We start from the raw sequence: 12,758 nt of genomic DNA, 5'->3' as shown, positions 1-12,758 counted from the left end.
CCAGTAGCAGCCAGCAGCAGTCCCAAGGCTGTGACATTGCTGTAACGCTTGGAGCTCAGCTCTCTATCTCTGGCAGCAGCCCCGTCTTTTTGTCATTATTGGCTGTGATTGCAGGGGGTGCACGCCAGCTCGCCGAGTGCCGAGATATTGCTGTCTTCCCCTCCCTCTGGACAACCTGCCCTCGGAGAGGAGTTTGGGAGGGCGATGGGGAGAAGACGGGGGTGAAAAAGGGAGCTGAATTCTCTCTGCCTCCCCGGAGTAAGCTCCTATCCAAACCCACATGGATAGGTAGAGGTCCCCAAGGCCCTTTCGGAAAGCTCATTAGGAAAGTAGTGACAGATGCATTAGCTATTAAAAAAAAGGGGGGGGAGAAGCTATCATAGAACTTTAAAAAAAAAGCAGCAGCCGCAGCAGCCGCCCGACAGTTTTATTGCTGTCAGATCCTTTTTTTTCGGTGGGCACGTTGCAAAGCAGGAGAGGTTTGGGTAAATATCTGACGCATGCACGCTCTTGCCATGCTCTGGGCTGACAATAAGCCAGCCGGGGTATTTCTCACACCCCCAGGAGGGAGCTGCCAGCTTTGCCTATGGCCACTGCACCCCCTCGCCCGCCCCATCCACCCCAGCACCTCCCAGAGAAGAGTTTTTGGGACAAACGTGTCTGGCTGCACGCGAGGCTGCGAGAAGAACCCGCCGGGATGCCAGGGGGGGCCAAAAAACCTGGGCGTCAGCTGCTGCCATCGCCGACTCCAAGCTGCAGCCTGGGGAGGACAGGTCTTGGCATGAGATGTTCCCTCCTGATCTAAGCAGAGGCCGCTGAGATGGTGATAGAGTCCTGCGTGCCGGGACCTGCTGTCCCTGCAAGCTCCGGCAAGGCGCTCAGTGGAAGGACGGGTACAGGTCACATTGTGCAACTGCATCGGATGCACAGTCGGGCTCCCAGCCCCACCTCAGCCCCGGTTCCCCATCGCTCCACCACAAGGTTGCAACCTGCACCCTTCGGAGCCTGGGGAACAGGCGTCCATACGTGCTAGAGGGGTGCACACCGGCAGGACTGCAAGGGATTGCCTCCCTACGCCGAGGGTGAGCAGCACAGCTGGCAGCAGCTGGCAGCCACGGAGCGCCCGCATAGGGACTGGGGAGCAGGCATGGGGCAGAGTGGGAAATGGTGGGTACTGGATGAAGGCTGGATGCTCCGGATGGTGGTCTGGGCTGGTGAGCTGCGGGTTAGACGATGGGAAGGATGGGGAGGCAGGATGAAGGTGATGGTGTGGGTTTGGTTCCCCGCCACAGCCCATCCTATGAACCAAAAAGGCCACCACCGCTCTTACACCTGCGTGAAGAGCAGACCCCAGGTAATAACAGGAGAACAACAGATGTTGCACCTGCGTGACAGCTCCCGAACGACACCAGACGAGCTGGAATTCACATCTGAGCCACAGCGGCAAAGCTCTTCCCAGAGACAGCAGTGGGAAGTGGGGATCAAAACACTGCTTCCCCAACCACGCTCCCAGCACCGGGTCCTGCCTCCACGCGCCGCGTTTCCCATGGACCATCCTTACCACTACAGGACCCTCATGCCAGGCACGAGCAGACCCCCTCCGAGACCTCTGCAGCCCTGAAAACAGGGGCACAGCTACTTCAAAAGCAACCAGGGGAGTATCGGAGGCAGCCGTCAGCCCGCGCCCCCCGACCTCCCCTCCTGCCGCCTCCCAGCCGCAGCCAGGAGGCAGAAACCTCACCGGAGGAAAACAGCAGCAGCAGAAACCGTCCCCCTCGGTCGAGTTTTAAATGGCTCTCGGATCCCTTCAAACAAATCTAAATGCACCGATCCTATTGTGTGCATAAATCTTTGCACCGGGGCCTGCACGCCTCCACACTATTGATAAAGAGAAACGAGTCTTAAATATTTAATGAGCGAATAAACCCGTTAAGAGGATATGATTAACTGCACGCCACAGCTCTGCATTTAAGGTGTCCCTGCTGTACCTTTAGAGGGGTTTTATTTTTAAGGGAAATCGGCAGCAGCAGCTGGTGGAAGCGAGCAGCCGGGGTGTGCGGGTGCCACACGAACAGGAACGCCGGCGCAACGCTCCACTTCGGAGGCATAAATATGCCACGGGAGCCAGTGCTATAAAGCGGGGGGGACACGGGTGGGGCCCCATTGACTCAGCCCGATGGCAGGGGACAGAAAACAGAGCCAAGGAGGTTTTACGAGAGGTGGCAGGAGCCAGACTGCGGGTTAGAGAAAACATCTGAACTCTGCACCTTTCCGTCTCGCCCCGCGGCGGGAGGGGGGCTGCTGGGGGGCAGCGGGGGGAATCAGGAGCCCTTGGAGCTATTTCCAGCTGAACCAGGGAGCTGGGAGTGCGACCTTGGGCAAGTCACTTACGGTCACCCTCTGCCTGGAGTCAAGCTCTGCGTGAGACAACCGGAGCCTTGTCTGCTGCGGGTGCGGATCAAGGCTGGACACGGAGCCAGGCTGGTTCCGCGTCCCTTCCCTCCGCCTCCACCGAGCCGGCAGCAGCCTCGGAGCGCCGAGCAGGGCCAGGGTACCACCTCACCACCGCACGCCGGCCAGCCCACAGGATGTTTCTCAGGCACGCAGAGAGCCATCGATGGAAGATTTTATGAAACCCAGTGCTATAAATGTCCCCTCGCTATGTGACTTTGTATGCTTCTAAATTATTTTGATCATTATTTTTACCAGAGCGAGGTGAATAATACAAAACAAACCACCGTGAATCATCACTCCAGTTTTTAGATATGTTAAATTTAGCTGTTTTGGTGCCACCTTTTTGTTTATATTCTCCAAGTGTTTCTTGCCAACAAGTTACCGGCAGGGATTTTTGGCCAGGAAGGGGAAAAAAAAAAAAAAAAAAAAAAAGACAAGACAGACTGTTAATTTTAAGCGGCAACCGAAGATATTGGAAGAAAGTGAATTTCAAATTCTTAATTGCAACAGTTCCCTCCCCAAACCTCATGTCTAAAAATTAAGCCTACCCAATCAGGAAGCCGAAATCCATCATGTGATGTAAGATCCCAATTAAAACAACTCTCATTCTTGAGACTGAGTATTCACAAAAGAGCGGAGACCGCGAATTATTTGCAGAAATTATCTGGAGAACAATTTTGAATAATGAATACGATGGGGAAAATCGCAGTCACTTTGAATACTTAATGCAACTACAAAAAATCACGAATAATTTGTGAATAGAAAAGAGGTGAAATGTGTGGAACAGATCATTTATCACCATTCTACCACCATCAGCGATTATTATATTTGAACGATGCCCCTGTATGGCTGTAAATGCTGCAGAAATTAGCTATAGCGACTGACGGACAGATGGAAGTCATGCTTGGAAATACACCTAATCGAAGAGGTTGTGCTACCACCGCCAAGTAAGGGACCCACATGCCCGTGACCCAGTATAAATCAGGGCAAAATAACTCGGGAAACGGGATGTGCAAAGCAACCCCGGGCGGGAGGAAGGGATGCTCTGGGTGACGCAGCCGAGTGGAGGGCAGCTGTAGAGGAAGAGGCTCGCAGCCCGGACACACGCTGGCCAAATCCCAAGAGGCGCTAGTACAGAGTAACATCGAGGACGAGCTTCGGGACCGTGTGACTGCGACTGGCAGAAGGGGTGGGAGATGCCCGCTCCCCTCCTGTGCGCATGGCCGCCAAGTAGGGCAGCAGCAGGGAAAGGAGAGGCTCCAGGGAGGTCTGGATAAAAGACGGGTGGATGCTGCTTCACCAAATGCTGGCTCTGCAATGGGAAATGCCGTCCCGCCAGCCGGAGACTGCGAGCATCCAGACATCTGCAGGGTCTGAAGCCGAGAGCTGGGGCTTCACCAGGTCCTGCTCTGTCTCAGCCACCTCTCCTCAAGCCCTGGGCTGAGCCAAACTCTGACTTCACCCTGAGAGCTGCTCCCATGGCCACCGTTGATGCTCAGAGCGTGCAGGACCAGAGAAGCAGGCATCTGCTAAGACCTGAACGGTCTTTCTTGCCCAGCAGCCAAACTCCATATCCTCGTTAGATTTACTTTGCAGCATCAGCTTTGCATTACATCTACTGACACTGAGCATGGAGGCCAAACCCTCACCAAATTTGCTTTTCTGCCAACAGGGTTCAGCTGAGAGGGAGGAGCTGAAGGGAGAAGGCAGGGAGACTTTGGGGGACAGGAGTAAGTAAAGGAGAGAGGGTGCTGGAGGACCTTGAGGGGCCACAGAGGGGCATGGAGAAGCTGGGAGAAGATGCCAGCATGGAGAAGCTGGGCAGGTGGCTGCAGAGGACGTAGCACTATCATGACACTACTGAAATAGAAGGGAACAAGTGCGCCCAAGCAGCATTGATGGTCGGGTCCAGCCACGCCATTTCAATAACGCTGTTTTTTTCCTCCCTGATGTACAGACTCTCTGCAGACCACCCGTCCCAGCGAAGACCCCTTTGTCCCAGGCTGAATCACCGCATGCTGGATACCGCCGTCCCTGAAGGGTGCTGCCACCGGCTTCAGCATGGGCAAAACCCGCTCTCCCACTCACTGCCTGCGCTTTTCCCTGCGGAGGACGCAGCTGCCCCTGCGCCGGGCAAAGTCTGCAAGCACCGCTCAGGCGGGGAGCCGCTGGGCCTCTTCCTGCCCGAATACCGTGTGCGAGGCAGCGCAGCAACGGTCTGGTAGAGATGAAGCTTTTTTACATCCCAGCCTGGTCAGCTGACGTTTATCAGGGTAACAAAAGGTTACAGCCCGATCACAAGACAGGCTGACAATGCATCTTCCCCTTCTGGGGAGGAAAAGTCAAACGCCAAAGTTGTAAAAGGAGTCCAGTCGTCTTTCGTATCTTCTTCTGCCTGCAGTTTTTGGCGTGCGGAGAGATGGTTCCTCTCATCTTCCTTTGTAATGAAAGAGGAAAGGAAAACGCAGAAGATTCTGCATTTTAGGTGGAAGAATTATAAAAAAAAAAAAAACACAACAAAAAAAAGGAATCAAGTTCTTCTAACGTTTCAGGTCAAATATTCCCCAAAGCTTCTGTTGTGGTACTTGAAGAAAGCAATGGCTGGATCTCTTGAATTCACTTGAATTCAGGATGCCTCTATCAATTTGTACCAGCATTTCAACAAGCCTGGCTGCGTATGCACAGGAAAACCTGGCTGTTATAGGCCTGGACTGAGGCATCGAGAGAACCACTCAGGAACTGAGAGTCATTATTTGTTATTAACTCACCTGGAATCTGTGATTTCTTACATGTTATTTTGCTACTTGGCTGCCGAGTGAAACAGCTCCTTAAAAAAAAAAAAAAAAAAAAAAAAAAAGGAAAAAAAATGAACCATCCACCAGTGCAGGATGGTCTTTCCAGTGGACTCCAGCAGGTCACCAGCAACCTGGATCAAAAGCAATTAAAACCGTCCTAGTGGCTTCAGGGTTTTTATTCTTGTGCCCCTTTATTTACCACAAATCCCCTCTGCAGCAGCACTAACCAGCCCCTGCAGAGATCGCCCTGCTCCAGCCTCCTGCTTTTCCAGGTTCAGGCAGGCGCTGGGTATTGCGTTTGGCTGTTTTCGGAGCGTGGGTGTTTGCTTCACGTGTCCCCGTAGAGCAGAGTCCCCTCGGAAGGCCGTTCCAAGCAGGAAACTGCTGCTGCTACTCCTGGTCGGGGAATAGCACGGAGAAAAATCAGTTGCTCTTTCTTTTATAAAAGCCTCCAAGTGAGGAGTTTGTTCTGGAAAGACAGAGAACTGCCGAGATCCCACGGGTTCTGCTCCTGCCTGTCCAACGGATTCCCCACAGCACCAATTTGGCTAGTACGGCGGTTGCCGTAATGATTTTTTAGGGATAACGATTTGTTGGGATAACAACTTGCTGGGATAACGACTTAAGGTGCACAGGGTACTTCTCTGCCCCAGCTCTCTTACGGCATCTTGCTGACTTCGCAGGCGGGGAAACCAAGGCACAGAGCTGACTCTGGTGATGGCCCAGGCTCCAGCAGTATCTCCAGCCGCAGCACTTGGGTGCTCCAATGATGCTGCCCATGTGCTGCGATATCAGCGTATCCCCCACAACACGGCTGAACTTCCCCAAGGTCCTCTGACAGAGGATCTCCTGCGTCCCCTCTGTCCCCAGCTCATCCACCACAAGCCACCAGCCTCGGTCCCTCTCTCTCGAGCATCGGTTTCCGTCTCTGGCAACCCAACGGGCGCCTCTCCCAGCAGCCGGGCTCTGCCCCACTGATGCTCAGGGTACCACCTTTCACCGCACCGTCCCCAGGAGGGCACCGTGGCAGGGCTTGTGCATCTCCGCCGCGGCTGGTGGCAGCGGGGCGGACAATGACATTTGCTGCAGGAGCCTGACATTGAACCCAGCCAGTCAGAACGGCGGGTGTTTTGCTGGCAAGGGTAGCAGCTCCGCTCCGACACCATCAGCGAGGGGACAGGAGAGGGAGGGGAAAGGAAAAAAGCCGAAGCAGCAGCCAGACAGCTGCCTCTTCCTCCTCCTCCTTTTGTACAGAAATGTGTTTTTGTTTGTCAGTCAAACAGATTGTTTTCTCCTTCTTTGCAGGCCAATTGTTTCTGCTCCTGCAAGATAAGGGATTGAAAAGGGCTATATTTTTATGGCACTGAATCCAGGCCCTCCGAATTGGAGGGGAGACATCAAGTGGGAGGAGATTCCTGTTCAAACCAACACTCTTCTCCCCAGTTCCACTCTCCAATCCTATTTCCACCCCCATTTTCCTTTTTTCTCCTTCCTTCTCCCGCCTGGAGCTGCCTCTCAGCCCTCTCACTATTTAATCTCTGTCTCTCTGGTGGACTCGGGAGGTTTACGCAGCTTCGTCCTCTTTGCACCATCTGCTGAAAAGAATCCAGCTGTCCCCTCACCGCTCTGTCCAGCAGCTCCTCCTGCCATCCTCCCCCGCGGAAGAAGGGGAGAGCGAAGCTGGTGCCACCACACGCATACATCCAGATGAACAAAAACCAGGAGGGGGTTTTCCTTTTCTGTGAAGGTTTTGCCCAGAAAGCGTCTTGGAGAGCCAGACCCCAGCGTGGGGCAGGAGCAGGAAGCAAAAACGAGGGAGGAAAACGGTCAATAAGAGCAAGCCCAGGCCAGAATAAGACAGGAGGTTCTTCTCCTGGCTTCCAGAGTGGGTTCAAGGAGCTTGTGTCCAACCTTCTTCCTTTCTCTTGGGCTCCCCCAAATCCGCAATCCAGGTGGGACGCCATGACTGATGATGATGGTGAAGAGCGGAAACACTGGAGCAGTGAGCACCGAACGATCGTCAGCATCGTATTCACGCCATCAGAGAGGGTCCCCAAGCCAATGGACCTGGAGAAGGTCCTTGTTCCGGCGACCACCAGGGCTGGAGGCAACCCCAGCCTCGCAAGCGGTGGGGATGCCTGTGTCCCAACCACGAGTCCTTTGCTCCTGTGCGCTGGTCACATCGCGCGTCGTTCTTCGGTGCTGAGGACCGGCGTGAGGTTTTGCCTCCCCTCCTGGGGGGGGAAGAGAGCCTGGAAGGGGGCAGCGTGGTTCATATCCAACTCATAAGCCTCTCAGAGCTCAGGCTTGAGGACTGAGATTCACTCAATTAATTTCGCTTTGGCAAAAAGTCCATTTTTATTGCTATTTCATGCCTTCAGTATAGATTTTCCCTGCTCGTCTCAAAGGGATAATAAAACCCGACTCGTTCTTTTTATAAAAGTCTCACACTCCCTCTCTCACCAGGCTCTGTGTTCCCCAGCTAGAGATGTAAATTTAAAGGGGAAATGCTGTCATTTAAAACAAAACAAAACCAAAAAAAGCAACTCAGAAAGCCCATCTTTGAGCATATTCCAGCTCTCGAAACTAGGCCGTGCAACTGAAGCAAAAACCAAGCGGCCGCCTTCCCCCACCAAAGCGATGCCCACCCTCCCGCCGGGGGTGACCGCCAGCCCTAGGAAGCCACTCGCCATCTTGCACAGCTGGCGGTGGCCCTCGGCTTGCTAGGACGTGTAGTTTTCACCGGCTGGGTGATGGCGAGGGCAGGTGGCGACCGCTGCTTGGAGCCACTTCTTTGCACTTGGCGAAGATGCCGGTTCCCCAGAGCCTGCACCTGCCTCCCTCCTCCTCCTCCTCATCGGGGTGACAGCCTTGCTGCTGCTGGCCTCGAGCAGCTGTACAAGCCCTTCTGGGGGAAATCCCAAATCCACACCATGCCGAGCAGGTGGATTTTCAGCGCATTTCCAAGTGGGCGGTGGGACAGGATGCTGGCATGGGTCTGCCTGCTCCATCCCAGCTAGGATGCATCCTGCCCAGCCTTCGGAAGGGCTGTAGCTGTGGAGCATCCCTCTGAGAGGTGAAGAAGGGAAACTGCCTTTCCTCTGCCTCGTGCCCTGCTGCAGGGGATAGGATGCGAGCGGAAGCCAAATTGCATTGCTGGAAGTCTGTCATTAGTGAGTGGCAGCCATCGCCCGGGGACTGGGTGGGTTCCCCAGCACCCGCGGTTTTTAAGAGCATGTTAGACCCAGGTATCCACCAGGCACGGCCTGAGGACAGACTCAGGACAGTTTCCTCCTGCCCTGGCCGCGTGTCTGATTCAGTGACGTGCATAAATCCGCCGCCACCGGGACTGCCTCGGCAGAAACCAGGAGCGAATCCAAAGCAGAGCGAAGCCGCCGAGGCAAGAGGAGACGTGCTAGCACTAGCCGCGCTAGCCCGGCGCTCAGCCCTGTGCCACAGCACGGGACTGGACCATTTGGGAACAGGCTGAGGGATGACAGCTGAACCCTTCAAGTGCAAATGTTTCTCCTTCTCCCCATCCTTTTCCCTTTGCCTGTGCCCCACAGCGATGCTGTCTGCGCACCCCGGCTGCCGGGAACTCAAACCCTGCCTGCATCTGGCAGCGCAGGCAGCGCCCGCGGCGAGAGGAAACCCACAGCTCACTCTGTTCCTGCAGGTGTGCCTCCAACCGACAAAAAGTTTTAGGGCAACTCGCGCTGGGATGGGCAGGAGAGGAGAGACGAGGGTGAGGAAACCCCTGGCAATATCACGCTCCCTGATGGCCCGTCACCTCCGGGCTCAGCTCACCGTGCCCCCGGCGAGGCTGCGGCGTGACTCCATCAGTTAAACCAAAGTTGTGCCGTTTCCTCTGATGGCAGAACAAACCGTCCTTCCCCGCCGCGAGCTGCCAAGCCTGAGGGATGCTACAGAAAATAATTCCGCTGGTCCCCCATTTTGGGGGAAAACACTTGGGGTGCTTAGATTTTCCTGCAGAGCCCTCACAAGGCTCAACCCTCCGGGCTGGAAAATCCTTAGCGAGCTGTGACAACCTCTGCAGCTCAGGCAGAGGCGAGAGATGATTAAGACTGGCTGAAATCTCACAGGACTCTGACGTCTGAGAAGCCCCGTGCAAGACAGAGAAACACCCCGGGCTGCTCCTTGCAACCCGCGACTCCCCTCACCTTCACACAGGGCCGAAGGGAGAGCGGGGACCGAGCGAGGCCAGGAACCAGGTCACCGCCGCTGGTTTCCAGGCAGCAAAGGTTTGGAAGAGCAGAGGATCATTTAGCAGAGCGACAGTGAAGGTTCAGAGCAGAGCCTTCAAATTACACGCTACAGAGCACTTTTCCTGCCTAAAAGGTCTCTGAAATGACTGTGGCGGCTCTGAAACGAAGCACTCTGTATGCAATTGTTCCCTGGGGCTTCCAGAGGAGACAGAGCCGGGAGAGGAGAGGTGGGTCTGCGGTCCCCGGCACGGGCAGCTCCTCCTCAGACGAGGACGCACGCTTCTTCTGAACTGCACGGCACAGCCGTGCCGCTTCCCTAAATCTCCCCGGGCAGTTTCTACCAGTCGTGGTTATTTTTTTTTTATTTTTTTTTTATTATGTTCTTTTTATTTCTCACTTCCTGCCTTGAACTTCACACAGCTCCCGGCCCCGGGCTGCAGAGCTGCTGCTCAGGGTGGCCCCAGCCCCCGGGCTCCAAGCCCCACATGCAGATCCCCGCTGAACCCTTCAACCACCATGCCTCTTGCCATGCCTCAAGGCACACCTCAATCCCGCAGGGAACGGGGAGGGAAGAGCGCTCAGGGGGAACGTGTCCTTTTCTCCATCTCCCTTGGCTCCTTCCCATCCTTCTCCACTCCATCCCCCAGCAGCTGGAGGTCCATTTTCATCAGGCAGTGACAGACACCAGGAGATGCGGTCTCAGCACCGGCTGTGCACCTGACTGTACAGCACAGCCATCCTCCACCTCACCCCCCGCAGGTCCCCCCACCCACGCATGGGTGACAGCACCCACATCCACAGAGCCACCACCCAGAGCTCACCCCACCTGGAGAACACAAGCTGCCACCCCGGGGAAGGCAGCTGTGGGGTAGGAGTGCCCTGCTAAGTCCCAGCAGCCAGCAGAAAACCATTTCTGGACCCTCAAGGAAGCTCCGGTGATGCCCACAAGCTGGGGCAGCTGGAGGAGCCCTCAGGAGGTGGTGGCACCACCAGCGATGCCTTCCCTCTGCTTGCATAGGGCCCCAGGAGCGCTCTCCCATGCAAAAACCCCCACTATTGTTTTTGTTCCTCCAAAACATCACTTTGGGAGGTCACCTGAGGGCAGCCAGCCCGGGCACCGCTTGCAGCCAAGGGGAGAGCGGGCAGGAACCCAGTGGCCACAAGAGCTTTTTGCAAAGCCAAATTTGCTCACGTCTAAGGGAGGGCATCGCGCTCCATCAAAGGCGGCGGGGAACGAACGCGCACCCCAGCAGCTCCCCGCTCTGACGTCAATGAAAACCTCCGGCAGGTCTGCGACGTCAGCCGCGACGCTTCGCCACCGGCCGGAGAGCCCTCGGGATGCTGACCCCTGGGCTGGGGGATGCATCTCCCTTGGGATCCCCGGCCATGGGAGCACCACCCTGCACTGTTCCAGCTGCACGTTTCCAGGGGGTGGGTGGGAAGGGGGACACACACACACACTGGAATTTAGCTGGAATTTAGCAGCTTAAAAGCAGCTGCAGCAGAAGGGGCGGGGGGGGGGGGGGGGAAGATGGGGCTCCCGGGGGGGCTTCCAGATGCACCAAGTTTCCCCCTCCGCATCCCCGCGCTGCCAGCCGGGAGCACCGCGGCCACCCGCGGGGCCGGGGAGCCCCTCGCTGTCCCCGTCGTCCCCCCCCCCCCCCCCGTGACGTCACAGAGCTCGGGTCAGGCTCGCGCTTGGGGGGAGGATATCGAGGGCGGGGGGGGTCGAGGCGGTGGGGGGTCGTGGCGGGGGCCGGAACGGGCTGCGGTTGCAAATGGGAGCGCGGGCGGAACGAAGCGCTGGGCAGCGGGAATCGGAAGGGAAGGGAAGGGAAGGGAAGGGAAGGGAAGGGAAGGGAAGGGAAGGGAAGGGAAGGGAAGGGAAGGGAAGGGAAGGGAAGGGAAGGGAAGGGAAGGGAAGGGAAGGGAAGGGAAGATGCCGGCGGCGCGGCGGGGGACGCGGTGCCACCGCCGCTCCAGCGGCAGCGGGAATGCAGCGGGCCCGGCGGGAGCCGCGGCTGCAGCCGCCGTTGCGAGGCGAAACGAGCTGGGCGGTAACGCGGGGCGGCGGGCAGGGCTTCCCCCCCCAACCCCGCGCGCCGGCAGCCCGCCCCGCTCCCCCCGCCAGACAACGGCTGTCACCCCCCCCCCCGCCCCCCGTCCTCCCCAGTCCTCCCCGGGGCCGCCGGCCTCCCCCGGGGCCCGCCCGGAGCCGTAACCGGAGCCTTCTTACCTGGCGGGCCGTGCCCCGCTGGGTCTCAGCGGCGGCGCTGGGCGGGGGCGGCCCCGGCGGCCATCCCCGGGCGGCCGCGCCGCTCTCCGCCGCGCCGTTCGAGCCGCCTCGGCGGTGTCAGCGGGCGGGAGCCCCGCGCGGCGCCGGGAGGGAGGGGAGGAAAGTCGGGGGCATGACCGAGCGCCGTCGGAAGTGCACGCGCGCCCGCCGCCCTGCCCGCGACGGCGGCGACACCTGCCGGCCGCCCCGCGCGCCGCCGGTAAGCCGTCAGCGCGCGCCGCCGGGAGCAGCGGGGGCTGGTGGGCGCAGCGGGGACCGGGCGCCGCACGGGACACCGGGACTCCGCACCGGGCAGCGGTTGCTGGGCATTGTACGGCAGCTACTGGGCACCGGGTACCGGGCACTGGACGGCGAGCACGGGTACGGGGTGCGGGGCACCCCGCAGGGCAGCACCCGCCGGGGAATGGTGCCGGGCACCGGGGGCTGCGCGGCGAGGCGGGGGGGAAGACCCGGGCGCTGGGCGCTGTGCACGGGGGACCGCGCACCGGATCCGGGGTCAGGGCTTAGATCCGGATTTGGATCTGGGTCCGCGTCTGGATTTGGATTTGGGTCTGTCTCTGGATTTGGATCCACATTTGGATCAGGGTCAGACCACATGTGGGGGCCGCGCTTGGATCTGGGTCTGGGTCTGGATCAGGATTGGGATCTGGATTTAGACCCACATCTGGATTTGCATTTGGAGCTGGATTCACATCCTCATCTGGATCCACATCTGCATCCGAATCTGGAACACGCATCCTTTGCAAAGGATGGAGGCGGCGCGTCCTCCGACCCCCCTGCTCTCCGAGCATCCCACGGCAGCTCCAGCGGGTGACAGAGCACCCTCATGCCACGGGGTGCTCGCTCCCCAAGGGTGCTGCCCCGCTCCCCCTGCCCCAGGCAGCCTGGGGAGCCCGGGGGGAAATCTGGGGTCCACAGCAGCCGTGGCAGGAGCCGAGGGGAGGGACAAAATGGCAGCGGTCCCGCTGGCCTTGGCTGTTGCTCAGC

At 58.0% G+C, this 12,758-nt stretch overlaps 1 protein-coding gene across 1 annotated transcript in view; it reads right to left on the bottom strand.

The window, feature by feature from the left end:
- RAI1 (retinoic acid induced 1) overlaps window positions 1-11,898 on the bottom strand; it is a 77,449-nt gene extending 65,551 nt beyond the window's left edge. Inside the window, exon 1 of the mRNA XM_074596957.1 lies at window positions 11,712-11,898. The gene's annotated coding sequence lies outside the window, so the exon portion shown is untranslated. The remainder of the gene's footprint in view (window positions 1-11,711) is intronic.
- Window positions 11,899-12,758: the final 860 nt, after the last annotated feature.

This window comes from Larus michahellis, chromosome 8, assembly GCF_964199755.1.
Source record: "Larus michahellis chromosome 8, bLarMic1.1, whole genome shotgun sequence".
NCBI lineage: Eukaryota > Metazoa > Chordata > Aves > Charadriiformes > Laridae > Larus > Larus michahellis.
This window is presented reverse-complemented; position numbering and strand designations above follow the sequence as displayed.